The sequence below is a fragment of the Equus przewalskii genome, chromosome 20 (genome assembly GCF_037783145.1).
Source record: "Equus przewalskii isolate Varuska chromosome 20, EquPr2, whole genome shotgun sequence".
NCBI lineage: Eukaryota > Metazoa > Chordata > Mammalia > Perissodactyla > Equidae > Equus > Equus przewalskii.
The window spans coordinates 18,956,616-18,976,554 of NC_091850.1; the positions used below are offsets into that span (position 1 = coordinate 18,956,616).

At 38.8% G+C, this 19,939-nt stretch overlaps 1 protein-coding gene across 3 annotated transcripts in view; it reads right to left on the reverse strand.

The window, feature by feature from the left end:
- Positions 1-19,939, reverse strand: part of ITGA1 (integrin subunit alpha 1) — a 148,065-nt gene that overhangs the window by 111,157 nt on the left and 16,969 nt on the right. The window lies entirely within an intron of this gene.

The window sequence follows — 19,939 nt, forward strand, 5'->3', positions numbered from 1 at the left end:
TGTGATGAGCACTGTTGGGGTTTACTCTCTTAAGCACTTTCATCTGTATCACACAGCAGTGTTAATTACAGTCATCATGTTGTACATTACATTCCTAGTACTTATTTATCTCATAACGGTAAGTTTGACCACGTTCATCCAATTCCCCTTCCCCACCTCCATCTCTGGTGACAAGGTAACCACAAACTTGATCTCTTTTTGTATGAGTTAGGTTCTTTTTTTGTTTTTAGATTCCACTTATAAATGAGATCATACGCTATTTGCCTTTCTCTGTCTCACATATTTCACTTAGCATAATGTCCTGAAGGTCCATCCATGTTGTCACAAATGGCAGGATTTCCTCCTTTTTATGGCTGAATAATATTCCTCTGTGTGTTTGTGTGTGTGTATCATATCTTCTTTATCCTTTCATCCATTGATGGACACTTAGGTTGTTTCCATGACTTGGCTTTTGTAATAACGCTGCTATGAACATGGGGATGTAGATAGTTCTTCAACACAGTGTTTTAATTTCCTTCAGATATATTCTCAGAAGGAGAATTGCTGGATCACATGGTAGTTCTATTTTTAGTTTCTTCAGGACCTCCATATTGTTTTCCATTGTGGCTGTACCAATTTACAATCCTACCAGCAGTGCACAAAGGTTCCCTTTTCTCCACATCCTTGCCAGCATTTGTTATCCCTTGTCTTTTTGATGTTAGCCAAAATTTCTGTTGTTTTAAGCCAATAAGTTTGTAGTAATTTATTATGGCAGCCCTAAGAAATGAAGCATTCAGAAAAGGGCACACCCCCTCATTTTTCGCAAATGTACATAAGGGTGTGAAGTGAACACACCCATGCAACTACCACCCAAGGCTAGAAAAAGAACAATTCCAACACAACTGAAGCCCCCGTGGGTCTATTTTCTTTTAAAACAGGAAGCAAGTCAACAACAAAGAGGCAAACAACCCAATTAAAAATGGGCAAAGGACTTTAATAGGTATTTCTCAAAAAAAGTTATACAAATGGCCAATAAACAAACAAAAATATGTTCAACATCATTAATTATTAGGGAAAAGTAAATCAAAACCACAATGAGATACCACTTCATGTCCAGTAGGATGGTTATAACTTAAAAAAAAACAAAATAGAAAATAAGTTTTGGCAAGGATTTGGAGAAATTGGAACCCTTGTACATTGCTGATGGGAATATAAAATGGTGTGTTGCTGTGGAAAACAGTTTGGCAGCTCCTCAAAAAGTTAAACACAGAGGGGTCGGCCCAGTGGTGTAGTGGTTAAGTTCACATGCTCCACTTTGGCAGCCCAGGGTTCACAGATTCAGTTCCAAGGTGTGGACCTAGCACCACTTGTCAAGCCACGCTGTGGTGGCATCCCACGTGAAATAGAGGAAAATTGGCACAAGATGTTAGCTCAGTACCAATTTTCCTCACACACACAAAAAAATAAAGAAAACATTAAACACAGAGCTACCATATTTCCCAACAATTTCACCCCTGGGTATAAGACTCCAAAGATTTGAAAACATATGTTCACACAAAAACTTGTACATGATTGCTCATAGCAGGACTAGTCAGGATAGCCAAAAAATGGAAACAACCCAAATATCCATCAACTGACGAATGGATAAACAAAATGTGATGTGTCCATACAATGGAATATTATTCAGCTATAAAAAGGAACACAGTACTGATGCATGTCACAACATGAATGAACCCTGGAAACATCATAAGTGAAAGGAGCCAGTCACAAAAGGCCACATATCATGTAACTCCATTTACATGAAATATAAACAATTGGCATTTTCATAGAAATAGAAAGTAGATTTGTTGTTTCCAGGGCCTGAGAGGAGGGTGGAATGGGAGTGACTGCTTCACGGATATGGGGTTTCTGTTTGGGGTCGTGAAAAAGTTCTGGAACTAGATAGTGGTAATGGATGCACAGTACTGTAAATGTACTTAATGCCACTGAATTGCAACTTTAAAATGATTAAATGGTAGATTTTATTTTATGTTTATTTTACCACAATAAAAAAACATACAAAGCAGCTCAATTACTCACCCTAATCATACAATATGATTTTATTAAATTAAACATTTCTTTTGAGGTAATTGTAGATCCACATGCAGTTGTAATGAGTAATACATAGAATTCCTGTGTACCCTTTACCCAATTTGCTTTTTAAAGAATCTTCAGTTGTTGTTTTTCCTATTAAAAACAATAAAATAAAAATTTTAAAAGTAACTTCTCTTTGGTGGCTAATACTGGATTGTGTAATTGGGCATTCTGCAAATTGGGCTTCCTGCCATTAAAACTGGGCAAAAGAACAATACGTTTTACTTGGTTACTTATCAGTCCATTAAGAGAGAACAATCTTCCCAGCTATTTTATCTTTAACGGGAGACAAAAGGAAACACAAATAATGATAGATATTATAATTTGGATGATTCATGTACGTATTCAAATGTATCTTGTATTTTGATAAGTGATTTATAATTGTGTGTGTGTATATATACATTTTTCTTTTTTCTTTTAACCCATAGAACAAAGCATGGTCAGGGCTGAAAGAAATTAGGTCACAGACCATTAAGTATGAGAATATAAAACAAATACAGCACTGTTAATCTAGGGTGCATTTTCTTCAAGCTATAACTCTTCAAACATCTGACATCCCATCTACCTGGAGAGTGTAGAAATGTTCAGGATATTTTGTACACTGGAGAAATAAATTGGCAAGAGCTGATGATATTTTTAATTTCTTTGTAAGGCTATTACAGGCATACAAAATCTATTCTATTTTCTAAGCATGTGAGAAAATTTAAAAAGAAAGGCTAAAAGCATGATTCGTCCTTTCCCCTTCCTTTTTCCTTGTTTTCTTCTGGTTTCCAATTCTTTCTCTTCATTTGCCTGTATTTTACCACTCTCTGTGCTGCTTTCTCAGTCTCCATTGGGATATTTCAATGCCCAATCATAGGCTAAACATTGACCAAGTAAATAAACACTTAACTGGTTGTGGGTTCTGCCTACAGCAGAATCATGGGATCAGAACTGTAACTAGAAGAGATTTCAGGACTTAGGCGACCTCCGTTTTCATAAGGCAGAAAGAGATTGGGGGGTCAGAGAGAATAAGATGGCCTTCAATGTCACTCACTATAAATGCATACATTTAAATGTTCATTTGTGATTAAATATCTTTAATCAAGTAATGAAATTGACAGTAATATGAATATCATATAGACTTTCTCACTAATTTTGAAAATGATTACCTTCTCCAATATTTCATTCATCAAAAATAATTTGAACTGGCCTCAATCACATTTGTCTTCTTTATTAATGTCTCTGTATCTTAAATAGCTCTGTACTTTCTGCAATGTTTTTTAAAGAATGTTTTTTAAAAATTCATGATCATTTAAAATGCTTAAATACTCCATACAAATCAAGTGCCACCATTTTGATCGTTCAGTTTGTCTCTTGCTCAGAGGCTTGTCTAGGATTCCGAAGAATCTCAGGAGAGTCAGAGCACCACTGAGAGACCTCACTCACTGTAAAGCATTTTGGACTTAGCTCCTTGGAACCCTGCTTTGAGCACACACTGAAGGAACCCGAGTGTGCCCTTGAGGAATCTCAGAAGGCTACAGCTGGAAAAGGCCTTATGCAGAACATCTAATTAGACAGTGTCCTTAAATGATGAGAACACTGAGGCCCAAGAAGTTCAAATATCTTGCCTAAGATACCAGGGCTAGTTTGCTGATGAAACCCAGAGGAGACAACAATTCCCTTGCTCTTGTTTGCGTTCCTTGTCCACTATCCTGCACCATGAAGCACAGGAAGCAATGATGAGCCATCTTCCCTATGCATCCCCGGGATGTAATTACAGCTCATGTAAGGCGGAAAGATTAGAGGCAATAGGCCTTCTACAGTCTTGCAGCTGTGTTTCCCCTGGGCAAAACAATGTCACGGGTAGAGGCTAGAATAGGGACAGGTGAGGGAGCGAAGTCAAGAGACAGACTTCCAGTTGGCAACAGGTTGAGAGGCCCCATGGCCAGGAGCCACCCAAGTGTCCCACAGCCCTGGACAGACCAACCAGGGTACTCAGCTGCCAGCTCTTCTAGGAAACTAGAAACATTGTTGCCTCCCTGGGATTGAGTGAATTGCCTGGCTCCCACCCAATACAAACTGAACAATGTCCCTCCAACAATGGGAGGGGGAGGGGAAGAAGCTGGCTGGAGGAGGACTGGGTTTCATCTTAGTTATCTCTTTATCTTCTGTGCCTTGCCTAATAAAATAAACGCTCAAAATATATTTATTTGAATAGAATAACTAATTATAGCTAGAACTTTGTCACCAGTCTACCTTAGGCAAAACATTTCTCTTCTCTGAGCCTCAATTTCCAAGTCTGCCAAGTAGAAATGCTAATAATGATCCTTGTGGTATTGTTCTGAGATTGAAATGAGATTCTGCATGTGAACACCATTTGGGAACTCTAGAGCATTCTAAAATATAAAGGCTCAAAGGTTAGAAAACTGCCTCCACACGGAAACATCTCAAATAGGGCCAGTGCCAATTTTGTTATTGACATTCTTCTATTCCACAAAATATATGCAATTGAAATTGTAAGAATACAGTATGCCTACTATAATGTGATATAGTTATTCCAAAAAAGCAACTTCATGTTTTCTACAAAGTCACATGTAGATATAATAGAGCTTGCGATAAAAAATAGATTAGGAGCAGCCTACTCAAAACCTACACAGCTTTTTAGCCAAAGCACAAACAAAACCAGTAACAACCTAAATAAAAATACTAGCTTGATTTTAAAGGCATGTAAAATTCCTAATAAATAAACAGTACACTAATTATAGGACTTCAATGGAGGAGAGTAAGAAAATGTTGAGGCTTCAGAGCGATGGGGACAAGAGGAAATGAACTGAGTTTGGGGCCAACTGTGTAATAATCCCTTCCAAGAAATCACACATCTGGCAAAACAAAGCCAAGTGAAAGAACGTAAGGAGAATGAGCATCACATACATACTGTATTAGTAAATGCTTGCTGGGTCCAGCTCTTTGGGTACTTGGCATTCAGGTGCTGGTATTTGGTGGCATGAAGATTAAGGTGCTGGGAAAACCACATTATAGTGAGAGGTGTAATAGCAGCATCATTGCCCTGTTTACCATTTATGTATGAGCTAACTTGCTTAGCAACATGCACCTGAACAGAGTAGACTCTATTCTTCTTTTATGGGTTTTAACAGGGCCATTTTCACTCAGAATGGGAAAAAGAGAGCAGACAAAACACATAGTTTTTTGACTAATATAGGTTCCTGGATCCTGCGACCGACTTCTCAGTTTCATCCATTGGACATAGTTGAGAAACACCGATCCAAACTAAAATCCTTAAGCAGTCTAGAACTTGGAACTAAAGGAAGTCATCCTTACTCTGCTATTGCTTGGTACCAAAGTTTACTGAATACACATCTCCAAATTTACTGGTGTATATAAAATTGCCTTTATCTACTAATCAACCAACACTTATTTATTGAGTACACATTAACACATAATTGTTTTCCTGCAGTGACTGTAACTGGAGAAACAAGATACACACACACACAAACACTTAGGAAGCAGGCTAGCAACCCAAAGGCATATATGACATGATGCCGATGTTAAGGATTATATAGTTAGACACAAGTTTCATCTGTCCACTAAACTAAAGGGCAGAGAATTTTAAACACAACCTTAAAATGAAATAACAAGCAGAATGTAGCAAACATCCTATCAGCGGATGTTCTTGTTGAAACCAACTAAATGAAAACTGAGATATTATTATAAGTTTCTTATTAGTCCTTCTCTGCTAGATTTTTGGACTCAGCACAAGAACCAAGTGCTTTATATGTTTTTCTGTGACAATTAGGAAATTAATCCTCACCAATTATCACGAAACATCCATGTGCTTCTCCATATTGCCCAGCCTCCCTTGCAGTTAGGTGGGAGTCACGTCAGCTGATTTCTGGTCAACGAATGATGAGCAGAAGTGATCATGTGTCGCCTCCAGCCAAGGCAGTTAAGAGCAGGTGCACTGTTCCCTATCTATACCTTTTTCTTCCCTTCTACCGTAACCTTAGAGGCACGTGTTCCTGACGGCATATCACAGAGGAAGTGGGATCCTCCAACCCACACCAGATTGAGACACATGGGAGAAATAAAGTCAGCGTCAAGCCACTGACATTTTAAGGTCTTTTGATAGCTAAGTGTGTTTACTTCGTTATTACTTTTGCACAAAGCTTCTGATTCCTAGATACTCTCAAACTACAATAGAATTAGAATTTATAAAATTAGAACTAGAATTGCTAAATAATGAGAAATTGGGTGCCCTTCTAATGTACATGTTAATGCTGGATGCTTTGTTAAGGCACTGAGGATTGAGTTGGCTTCTTATGTTACTACGGCAAAAAAGAGATGCACTAGCTGTTTCCAATTTTCAAAATTCTCTAATGGTCTAGGCATTGCATTACTTTCAGTCTCTTCCTGGAGAGAGAAATCACACAAAAACATTCCTAAAAGGCATTGTTTAAGGTGGATGTGGGAAATGGTTATAAAAAGACGGAGGTCTAAGCCTTACTGGTTTCATCCCTGCAGGAAATTCCTTAGAACACAATGGCTTGATGCTGTCAGGTAAGCCATCCTTGAATGTCCTTCTCAGGAAGTTCACAAAATATTCCTGTGCAGCAGAAGGAAATCCTGTCCTAGACATTCATGTAATGGGTTGGAGTCCAATTTTGAAATCTGTCTACCACAGAAAAATAGTAAAGCCTATTGTGCAAACACGCACGGCTCTGTTAGAACTTCAAAAAGTACTAATGAAATGCAAGCTGATTACAACGTGATTTACATACCAGCATCTCAACTGAATAAACTTAGAGAATCACACTATTTTTTAAAACTCAGCAAGCCATGATGTTAAAGGAATAGATGTATATACTAAGGTTATGTTTATACAACTGCTGAGTTAATAACCCGAGTTTATGTTCGTACACATTTTTTTCTTTAGATAAGTTATCTTAATTATGACTAATTTGTACATACACTCTATATCATGCTTTAGGCCATGGATCAGCATACTGTGTCCTATGGGCCACCCACCACTGGTCTTTGTAAACAAAGTTTTTTATTGGAACAGAGTTATACCCTAGAGTTGTCTGTGGCTGCTTTTGCACTACAAAGGCAGAGTTAAGTAGTCACTATAGAGACCATATGGCCTGCAAAGGCTAAAAAATGTACTCTCTCTGACCGCTCACAAAAAAAGGGCTGCTGATCTCTGCTAGAAATAAAGATGAAACAACTTTTTAAGACATGTATATTACAATTTGAATATGCAAAGAATATATTTACGAATATTTTAGATCTTCATAAATCTGTACCATCTTAATCTCCTATACTTAAACAAATCAAAGGCAAGAAATAGGGCAAGATTCTGGCAGATGAAAGAGATGTGATTCTGCCTTTGCACTGTTTTTAATCTTGATGTATGAAAGCACAACGGCAGATTTCTGCAGATTTCTATCATTATCCCATAATGATATTTGCCTTCTCAAACTATTTTAGTTTCTTTGGGAGGAAGAATCTCTATATGGTCAGGACACAAAACCTTTAAAAATGACATTCATTTTGTATTTCCTCAAAGGAAGCGCTGCAACAAAGCCTTTGACCAGATCCCCCTAAGGCCACAGACTTAACAGGTATCGAGCATCTACCATGAAGGCCTAGTGCTTACATAAATGTTTCATAATCTAATTGTCCCCACATTTCCAGACGGCATTTTCCCATTTTATAGGTAAGTCTCCCAGTGGCTTAGTGATGCTCAAAATCACTTAGTTATGGACCCTAGGTTGCATCTAGTTCTCCTGAAACCAGGCCCAAGGCACTTTCTACTCCCCCCTTGCATTCAGCAATTCTGGTATATTAAACTCTGACCGACTTTTACAAAAAGTAAAGAAAGCCAAATAAGGGAAAACAAGTTTTGAAAAGATTAGCATCTTATTAGGTTTGAACCAGACTAAATGTTTAATGGAAAAAATTCTTCAGATACGATTTCTTAGTGGATAGCATTTAAAGCTTTAGAATGTGTTGGGTCTGAGAGGTTTTAAGCTGTTCTAAATTGATTCCAAACTGACACAAGTTTATCACCGCAAGTGCTTCCATCTCTTTTTGCTTTTAAGGCGCCAAATCTCTCCAAGCAAAGGAAACCAGCTGCTGGGTGACACTACTTGAAAACATTACTCTGAAGAAAACCCCCATCTGCTGTAGCCAGTCATAATACAGACAGACTTTTACTAGTATTATTTTTCCCATGAACCAGGATAAAAGTGAAAAGGCCTGAGAGGGAATAAACACACCACTTTCCAGAAATACAGAGCATTGGAAAAGAGCTTTGCTATCTCCCCAGGAGGATTACACCTCCAACACTCTAGGATGAGATGTGCAAGCAAATCAGCTCTGAGATGTGCTCCTCCCCTCTGAACACAGCCACATGGTCCTTCCTTGGTAACTAGGGCCCTGGTCTCTATTCTAAGGAATGGCTGGGGTGGATGATGATGGGCTTGTTGACTCTCTTTCAGCCTGTGAGTGAGCTCTTAATTGACTACTTCACAAAACAGCCCACTTAATAGCCCTCGATTCCTTATCCTTCCCCATGAATGAATGAGTTTCCAGGGTGTTCATGTTGGGTGAGGGGCAACATGAAAATCTGCTGCCAAGGCTCAGGAACAATTCTTTTAGATGAATAGAAATAAACACTAACTTGATGGTTTAAGCTCTTAACTACGAGTGGCTTATATGTCCAACTGTCTGTAAGACATCATTAATTTTCATCTTTCGTTGGTTTCCTTTCAGGATTGAAAATGTACTCAGTGTTCATGGACATTTATTGAGTTCCAAGGAGATAAATTTTAGATATAGCATATAAAACAGATAAAATGCCTTGAGCATTTACTTTGGGCCAAGCATTATAAAAGTGTCAATAATGTCACTTAATTTTCAGAAAACCCTATTAGGTTGGCACTTAGCTTCCAGGTGAGGAAACACTGAAATGGTCAGTATTAGAGATACTGAACCCAGGTGGTCTAACTCCAGAGCCTTCACCCTCAAGCACTACCTAATACCCTCTCCCTGTTATATGTTGTTCCTGCCTTTACGGAGTTTTTGTGACTAAGTTTCTGTTTAGTGATGCATTATAAATTAACCTTCCTTAATTTATCAAGAGTATAAGTCCACTTGTAATTACTAATTTTATTTTGTAAGAGAACCTCATATTATCAAATTGCATCATAAACACAACTACCATGACCATAAAGACATCTTACAATTAGGTACCTCCTTGGAGGAACAGTTTCAGATGATTGAATTGAGAAAGGTGATGACCTCATTGTTTTAGGATATAAGAATCATCTGGAAAGGATGATCGCTAAGTAGACATTCAGTTACATTCAATGTGGAAAGGCTTAGATCAACGTTTTCCAAACACGGGAGAAGAGATCGACCCTTCTCCATTCTTCCAACAAAGGCTCCAAAACTAGAGCCAGGACCAGTCCTGGGTAGGAATGTAGTCACCAGTGCTCCTCCCAACAACCACCCAAGCAAAGACCTCTCCTACCAAAGCCAGTCATGACCAGAGATGCTAAAGAGATGAACATGAGAGTGCAGGGTTGCTAGACAGCCAGTTAAATTTGAATCTAAGATAAACAACAAATAATTTTTTTAGAATAAGTATGTCCCGTACACTGTTTCCCTCACCCCATAAATTTGGCGACCTTAGAAAGGTACGAGAGAAGCTCCTGCTGTATGTTTTATATTTTTAACTTTGGCTCACTTCCAAATTTAGATTTAACTGTAGGAGAGTAAAAACCCGGATGAGTCTTGTTCTTTTAAATTTTTGTGGCCTACTCGGCTTAGCAGTTGCTGCCCGACAGGACATCTGGATACATTTGCTAGTTCCTCCTCCTCCATGCTGGAAGTTTGAGAGCTGATTGAAAAACAATGTTTAGGCCAAGGACAAGTGTGTTGGGAGTGGGGAGGTACAACATCATCTTCCTCTTTCCTGGCTTCCATTTCCTTCCAGAACCAAATGTCAGCTGGGGAAAAGCAGCAATAAGAGCTGTAAGCGGCCTGAGGTGACCTCAAGAAGACCTGAGACTGTAGAAGCCAAGCTTTCCCTGAGTCTCCAGCACTTCCGTCATGCTCCTGGAGGAATACCAAATCTCTCACTGAGAATTTCTCAGGCTGAAAATTTAGAGATCAACTGACCTCCACAGCTGGTCAGGTGCCCAGATGGTACATCTGGTACAAAGATGCAATAGCAAGGAGGAATAAAACAAAGTTAAATAGAGCTCTAAGTTAAACACGTCCAGGTATTTTGCTTAAATCATATTTACTCCTTGGAACTCTATGAAGAAAGTTTTATCAATTTTCCCATTTACAGATTGAAGCTCATAAATAGATTTGAGGATCATAAAGGTAACATGATTTGCCCAAGGTCATGGAGCTCATCTGCAGCAGAGCTAAGCGTTTCTTAGTTCAGAGCCAATGTTCTTACCACTGCTGCCTACCGAGTGAGTGAAAGACATTCAGAGATGGCCCATCCTCCAATACCATCTTCCCAGGTGATTCCAGCCAATGATGATGTCTTCCTGTTGTCAACAATTGTAGTTTTGCTCTCTGTACAATATATGATTTTGCCGTCTTGTTCTGTATTACATCATTCTTGCATCCAAAGATTTATAAGCTCCATCCTTCAAGGAGTGGGAACCAAGTTCTCTAATTTTTTGTAAACCCCCACTGTAACTAGTAACACATGTGCATGTAAAAGGCATCAATAAACATTCACAAACTGGTCACTATTAGTCCTCATTGTGAGTTTCTCATAGCAAGTCCAAGATACGTAAAGGTATAGACATATTCTAGAAGGAGGCATTAAAGCCAAAGAAATACATTCCCCTCAACAACTTTTTAAAGTTGCCTTTTCAGCAGTGGAGATCAATTAACCCACAATTTCACAATTTTTTCTATGTTCCACCTCTTTTTTTCTTAGCCAGACAGCTGACTAATATTGTGGCCCAGAAGACACTAAAGCCAACTGGCCTACTCCACGATGAAGCAACATGGTTGAACCTGGCTGTAGGTAAGGAACACCTGGGAAGTTTTTTAAATGGACTGATGCCTGGGCCCCTTTCCCAAACAGTCTGACTTAATTGTCTGGGGGTGGGGCCCAGTCAACTCTGATTTTAAAACCCTAGTTGACTCTAATATGCTGCCTGGTCCGAGAACCACAGGCCAAACTGAAAGAACATTCCAGTAAAAATAAAGACCTGTGTTTTCTCATTGCCTAATCCTTTGGGACAGCAAGCAAAGTCGATAGGAGAGAAGAATAACAAGAAGGAAAGTGGCAGGACTATGCCACTTGGCATGCCACTGGAATGTGGCAAACTATTCAAAAATATTTGTAAACCTCAAAATTTTTGTGCACCTATTGACAAAGCGTTTTAAACAACTATTTCTCCCCTAATGCTCAAGTTTTAAGGCCTCCAACAACTTTGAAAATATGGGAGTATTTGGCAAAGCATTCCAAATAAATGACCCTCAGCTCTGGAATTTGCTCCTTCTATCAGGCTGCTCTCTTTAGTAGTCAGCCAAACCCCAAATCTGGCAGCTTTTGGAATATGGTGCAAAACAGATTCTTTTTAAACCTGAGAGTCACTGAGGATTTATTTTGCTGGAAAGATATGACTTTTAAAAATAATAAGCAACTATTGCTACTGTACCAAATAGAATCAGAGATCTGCAAGAGTGACTACGAATTCAAAAGCCACTCGTCTTCCCTCGTTCTGCTAATGAAGAAACAGGCTCGAAAGGATGAAATGATTTCCTCAAGTCACACAACCTACTGGCAGGGCCTGGGCACATCCTGAACTCCTGATTCACAGGCCAGTTCTGACATTTGCTCGACCACAGCCAGAGTCCTCTGAGAATGGTGTGGAAGATTTTTTCTGTGATTCATAGTTGGTTATTCACAAATGCAATGTTTTTGCAAATGCTTATATATCTTCTGTAACTGTAGCCAACAGTGTGTAAATTACATTGTAATTTTTGGTGGGCAACATCTGTTCCATAGTCTCAAGTATAAAATCTGGTTATGTTACTTTCTTCTTTTTTTGAGGAAGATTATCCCTGAGCTAACATCTGTCACCAATCCTCCTCTTTTTGTTGAGGAGGATTGGTCCTGAGCTAACACCCGTGCCCATCTTCCTCTATTTTATATGTGGGATGCCTGCCACAGCATGGCCTGATAAGAGATGCGTAGGTCTGCACCTGGGATCCAAACCAGCAAACCCAGGGCCACCGAAGTGGAGTGTGTGAGTTTAACCACTATGCCACCAGGCTCGCCCCTATGTTACTTTCTTGATCCTGACAATAAAAAGTTTCTAATTCATCTAGAAGGGCATATGTGAACCCTTGCATCAAATGCATATCTAAGAGCTTTAAAGCCACAACAAACCATTACAAAAAGGCCGTGTCTCTCTCCACATCACCTGCCTACTCACCCCATTTCCCACTATGTTTGACTGTGACCTAGGTAAAGTATAGGAGCCAGAGATAGGGATGAAAACGATTCCCAGAAAGGCAAGAAACATTCTAATACTCATTAAGCTCTATTAAGTTCTAGGCAAGGAGTTAGGCCCAGAGTGAGAAATTTACTATGGTGATAACAGACTCATTTTCTTAAAAATATATGACTACATTTAATGAGGCAGATAACTAATTTTGTCTCAGTTCTTCCCACTTCCCCACATTCCACACGTTATTCCATTTCCTTTCACTCAGACTGAGAATACCATTGGGACACAAAGGGTCACAGAACTGTTCCCAGAGTTCATTCTTCCTCCTAAAATATATTGTGCTCTTTCTCCCTTCTGCAGAAAGTTTCCTTTCCCTCCACCACACCCAAATCCATGTTGGCCATTTAGTGAAATACACAACTTAAGAGAGAAGTTGCTATTGTTTATTAAGGTGTTTTCCTGAATTTTACACCAAGGATAAAATGATGAACTAAGAGAAGAAAGACCCCAGTGGGTCTTCCTGCTGTCCAGCCTCTGGGCCTTCCCAGAACCCAGCCAGCTCTCTGTCACTCCTTCCTGACAGCAGGCCCAGCAGTCTGCTTCCATTTGCCTGAGGTGGCTGCCACCACCTACTCTATCCTCGACATCCTTTTTCCCAAGAATGGCTGTGGAGTGGGACATGACGTCCTATGCTTCTCCCCTCACCATCCCCTTCCTTGCTGTCCTGAAAAAAGCAACAAACTCTCTTTTCTGGTTTAACCGTTTTGCTGTTAGTCATGAAAGAGAAACAGGAAATAAACAAAAACAGGGAAAATACAAAGCTCCCAGAATCTTTCAAAGTCCTTTCAGTCAAGGTCCTTGGTCCATGTTTCTGATTCCACTGATGCCTTTTTCCCTTCTTCTGAGGGTAGGACGTGATGCAATCTCCTTTCTCCAGGATGTCTCCTCTCCTCAGGTTTGTTGACTCTTTACTATAAATATTTAACATCTAGAGAGCTCAGGACTTACAGGGATCACTACACAGAAGAAAAAAACGTTACCAAGTAAATCTGAGAGGCTTTAAAAGAGGAATGACCTCAGTTCCCTTGCCTCATCTCTCTAGAAAGTAATGGAAGATCAGTGTGAGCTTCTGGAATTTATCATTTTAAGCTCTGATAGCATTGCCTCAGAGAAGCCAGGCTGAGTTAAGAGCACCCTCTGAGCTCCCATATTCCTGCACAGTGCTTATTCCTGCATTTCTTATTTCACACTCCTGCACCTATTGCAGGAATTTTGTGAATGCTTGTTTACCGTCTGTTGCCCATCCTAGACTGGGTTTCCCTGGAAAGAAGGGACTGTGATCATCTCTATAATAAGTTTGCAGAGTGCCTGCTCCATAGTAGCTGCTTAGGAAATGTGTGCCAGAAGAATGGAATGGTTCTCAGAAGCAGAAAGGCAGGAGGCAGAGTTTTTCTCTAGCAGAAGATAGCAGAATCTAGCAGAAGAAGATTCTCCAAGGAATAAACAACCCGACTTCAAAGCTGGGTTCAGGTCTCGGTGATGCTGCTGAGACGGACACTGTCTTGCCCCAAAATGAAGAATTATTTGATAAATAAGGAGGGTTACGGCATTTTAAAATCCCACATTGTTTCCTGTTTTTCTACCCCAACCACCTCCCAATGTGCACTGGTGACAAGAAAATGGGTAAGATATCAGAATAGGATGAATCAAACAGGAAGGGGGGCCCTACGAAAAACTGCTGTTTGTGTGTCTTAGAGCAAGTTACCAACCCTCTCTGGGCCTCAGTTTACATCCACATCATGAAGTGAGTCAGATGACATTTAAGTTTCCTTATAGTGTTAACCTTCTATGATTCTAAATGATCCAGAGCCATGTACCATGATGTATTTTCAATCTTCCTCTCCTCCACCTCATAAAAAAAAGTGATTTCTACCATTCTCAATGATACACTCGAAGAGGAAGAAAAAATTATAAATTATGGTCACAGGATCAATGAGCTGAAACACAAGATTAAAATATGTTTTATATCCACAAAGCAATTTTTCACAGTGGTGTCAAACAAAAAGTTCTAGTCAATGTTTACACTAGGACTTGATGAAAAATTCCAGACATAAAACTTCTGGAACTCAGACTTGAACTCAGAGGACCTCCCACCTCTAAATAAATTTTACAACTAAAATCTATTGGGATTTTTTTTTCCTTAATAAGAGTTCATCTTTCAACAGTTATTTGAGTTTTCTTATTGGGACAATCATAGTATAGTAAAACTCTGGCTACCTGGAACTCTCATTCTAGGTATGACAGATAGCTAAAGAATTCTTTAAGTGCCACTATCTTTTAATAATTTTAGAGGAAAATCATTTTGAAAGACATTATATTTCCTTGACTTCTTTAACAGAATACACTGAATGTAATTCAATCTTTTCCTCAGTATGAACACCAGTTACCGTAACCCAGTCAGGTCCTCAGGCCCCAGTGAAATACTTTTAAGCTTAGACCTTTTTTTCTTTTGATGGTGCTTTAGGATCCACCTGAGCTGTCAGCTGTCACTTTTCATTACTGTCACCTCCATGTCAGCTGGGCCACTTATGGTCGGTCATCTCGCCCTTAATATTTAATTTGCTGATTAAAGGCAGGGAAAGTTTTCTTAATTATTCTTTGCATGTCTAAGGGTAGCATAGTTCCTGCTACTTAAGGTACTTAGTAAATGTTTGTTGAAAGAATCCATTAATAAACATAGTAAGTTTAAAAATTTTAAAAAAAAAGGTTGCTAAAACTAGGTGTGAAATAATGATAGATGCTGAGTAAAGGCTTGAGAGGCTTGCTCTAATACACAGACTTGCAACAGTTTCTGTACACGTTCTAATTCTCAACTATATTCCAGATAGAGTAGAGTGCCATAGGATTGAGTTCCTCATTTTTCATGAGAGATGAAAAATGATATTGGTAGGTTTACAAACAACATATGAAATGATAGCATAAACTTCAGCCAATTATATAAAATTTAGTGTTATCAAATAATTCTTCTATTTCTAGGCACACTTGACCTACTCCAAACAGACAACAGATGAATGGAACCGGCGTTCTTATATTTTTTAGGGAGTTGCTTGATCGCGCACCTCATCACACCCACGAGCTATGTGATTTTGGACAAATTATTTAGTCTCTTTTAATCTCAGTTTGCTTATCTGAAAATAGTAATGACAAAACCTTTCTCACAGGGTGCTTGAAAGAATTAAATATTCATTTTAAAGCACTTATCATAGGCCTGGCCCTTAATAAGCACGAAGTTACTTTTATTGTGATACATGGTCTGTTCTGGGAGTTGAGACAGTGGTGCCAACCAGTTGTGTGCACGGCCCGGCGATGTGGCTGCAAAGACATTTTTCTCTTGTATTTGCTGTCTGGCAGACACTGCTGTGCCTCACTACTGGATATTTTGGGACCAAATATGGCACTGTAAATTGAAATAAGCTCTAAAGCTTGAAGTCTTCTAAGTTTCCTACGTCATAGAAAACAGGAATTTCTATTACACCAGCATTCTAAAGAATGGGATTTCAATGTGAGTAATGTTAAAATGATGAAGAAAAGGGAACTTGAAAAAAGACTGGTAATCCAAGTCCCCACAATTTATTATAAAGATCGCAATCTTTAGCAACTGGCATCTGGAAATATACAACCTTCCCGTACTGAGGCCAATGATTATGGAATTAAAACACTCACTGTCAAAAACAAAAATGATAGCTTCAAATTTGTATGCAGCTAAAGTATTGCACACAAAAGTGAATTTTCCTCGAAAAGTGCATTAGTTTCTCCTCAATTTAAATGAACAAATTCACGATATCCCCATTTCTTTCCCAGTGTTATTTATCACAACAAAATATACTAACATGTTTCTTAAAATAGAGAAATTAAATACTGCAATATAAATGGGCTATCTTACAAATTGTTATACTCACATATCTATAAAGAGCACTCTAAAATATGGATGAGAATACAGACAGTGATACTATATCAAAAACTCCCTAAAAAGAAAGAATTCTTGCTATTCTTTCTTTAGATACGAGATTTTATGATCTCCACTTCAGCTTAACAAATATCTTTTGCCAATGTTTTTTCATGGTCTTTCTAATCTATCTCCTTACTGAACTCGGCCAATTTCTTTTTCACTTCTAGTGAAGTTTACCCGCTACTTGATGATTATGTTAAGTAACTCCTCAGATTGTCTTCCTTGCTAAATTCCAACACTGTTACTATAGATCCTACTTTCCAACCTATTAACTAGCTGTATAGCTGCTTTTGATTCTTTTCTTTTTCTTTTTTTGGTGAGGAAGATTTTCACTGAGCTAACATCTGTGCCAATCTTCCTCTATTTTATAAGTGGGATGCTGCCACGGCATGACTTGCTGAGCAGTGTGTAGGTCCACGCTCTGGATCTGAACCTGTGAACCCCAGGCCACCGAAGCTGAGTGTGCGAACTTGACCATTATGCCACTGGGTTGGCCCCCTCGATTTTTTTCTAAATAAGGCATCTTTAATACACAAAAACATTATATGTGCATCTCAACTCCTCTTGAAATCATTTTGGCTTTTCAGTAACACTTTCGCACTAAACTTCTGAACTGACAAGTCATCAGTATTGACTCAGTACACATGATGCATTAAGAAAATCTTGAATAATACTTTTCTAAAATATAGTAGTCCCCCCTTATTTATGGTTTTGCTTTCCGTGGTTTCAGTTACCCTCGGTCAACCGTGGTCTGAAACTATTAAATGGAAAATTCCAGAAATAAACAAGTCATAAATTTTAAACTGCTCGCCTTCTGAGTAGCATGATGAAATCTCGAGCCATCCTGCTCTGTCCCGCCCAGGATGTGAACTGTCCCTTTGTCCAGTGTACCTATGCTGTATACACTGCCCACCCATTAGTCACGTAGCAGGGGTCTCGATTATCAGATCGATTGTCACAGTATAGGTATCACAATGCTTATGTTCAAATAACCCTTATTTTACTTAATAATGGCCCTAAAACACAAGAGGAGTGATGCTGGCAATTCGGATATGCCAGAGAAACTCATAAAGTGCTCCCAATAAGTGAAAAGGTAAAAGTTCTCAACTTAAGGAAAGAAAAACATTGTATGCTGAGGTTGCTAAGATTACGGTAATTTTTATTACAGTGTATTGTTATAATTGTCCTATGTTATTATTAGTTGTTAATCTCTTACTGTGCCTAATTTATAAATTAAACTTTATAATAAGTAGGTATGTAAAGGAAAAAACAGTATAAACAGGATTTGATGCTATCCGAGGCTTCAGGCATCCGCTGGGGGTCTTAGAATGTATCCCATGTGTATAAGGGGGGACTACAATACTAAATCTCCTAGAATAGTTAAAAACTGAATCATAGCATAAAGTTTAAGTATGCTGTCATCAATATGAAGAAAACTATTTTATTTAGGGTTTTAAAAACTTTATCTGAAATTGTGGTTCTTTTTTTAGTTGCTCTTCAAGTCTTCACTTTAGCTCTTGACCACTTGGGAACTCACTTACTGAAAAATGCGTTATCAACAAAACTATGGGCTGAGCAAAATCAAGTTTTAAAACAAATACAAATAAAACCTTGCAAAATTTATGCCACAATTATGACACCTGCAGTTCTGCAGGGAGTAAAAGAGGAAGTGGTGAGGGAAGGCAAAGACATCACATTAAGATGGGGAGCACGGACACTAAGGGTCCAATAGCAGTAACGCGCTCTAAACCTGGCCTGAATAAGATAGAACTTGCTAATAATTCCTGTACTTGGGAATCCTAAAAAAGTCTCTTAATAAATTCAATTTTCTATCCCCCCCAATCTTTTTTTAACTAGAACTTTCATATACTAAATTTCTAAATGTAAAAGTTAAATAAGACCCGCTTAAAAGCCAAATACAAAATTTGGTGTTTGCCCTGAAACTTAGAACTTCTTTATCTTGAGAACTTTTAAAAACTCAATTTCTGTGAAATCAACACTAGCTATTCTCCATGCATATCTGTAGTACACTATGGGGATCTGTAGGGGAAAAAATAATTATCGACCATATTAACTATTGGAATACATAAACATCTCCGCTTTGAATGATTATAATACAGATAATAGTCAAGTAGTATTTAAAGAGATTAAATATTGCCGTTTCCCTAGGCTTCTGTGCCTGGTCCTCTTTTTGTCTAGCTTTACTAATTCTTGCGAGGTCATTTTTTTTTTCTTTACGATTTCAGGTCTACTTATGTGCTGACAGTTCGTGTCATTATTCCCAGCCAAGCGCTTTTTCCTGAACCTCAGGCCTGTATGCATAATTGCCTAAGAGACGTTCATAGATTCATTCATTTGGTCATTCATTTAGTCAAAAATTCTTTGAGCATCTACTCTGTGCCAGGGATTGTTCTCAGCATTGGTGATAGAGCAATGAGCCTAACAGACAACACTCTCTGCCCTCATGAAAGTTACGTTCTAGACAGATGATAAGCAAAACAACTAAGTGAAAAAAGTGTTATAGAGAAAAATAAGACAAGGAAGGGCTTGGATGGGAATCTGGGAAAAGGTACATTTTTTTAAAAGGCTGTTTGGGAAGACTTTACTACGTAGGTGACATGTGAGCAAAAACCTGAAGGGAGTAAGGAAGTGAGTGTACAGAAATCTGGAGGGAAAGCACCAGGTGTCCCACAAGCACATCAAACCAGATGCACAACTGAACTACTCTTTCTCCTTCCAAGTCGGCTTCTCTTCCTCTATTTCCTGTCTGAATTGTGCCATCACCTCTTCCACCATTCAAGAAAAAAAGCTTGAGATTTACCACTTGACCCTACTCGTTCCGTAACTGAACAACAATCCACAGCCCAAGGCCCTTTGACCCCATCTCCTATCCTAATATCTCCTATTGACTTCTTTCCATCCCTATAGCAAGGATTATTGTTACTGCCTTGTCCAGGCCAACATCATTTTTCCTTTGGATTCTTCTAATATCCATTGTCTTAACTGCTCTTCTTGCCTCCAATCTTTCTTCCTCCAATCCATCCTTGATGCTACCCAACAATGAGGTTTGTGAAATGCAGAGTTTATCATGCCATTCCCCGGCTTCCACTTTTCGGTGGCTCTTCATTATGGACAAACCCCTACTCTTCAGGGTGGCACGGAGGGTCTAACGTGATTCGCACACTTGCCCTGCAGTCCTCCTCTGCCTAATCTCTCCAGGTTTCTCACCATCTTAGGTAAATTTACTGGCTCTAGCTCTGTGAAGTTCCTCCTAAAAGCGAGCCCTTACACACCTTCTACAAGTTACTTCGATAACAGTGATCTG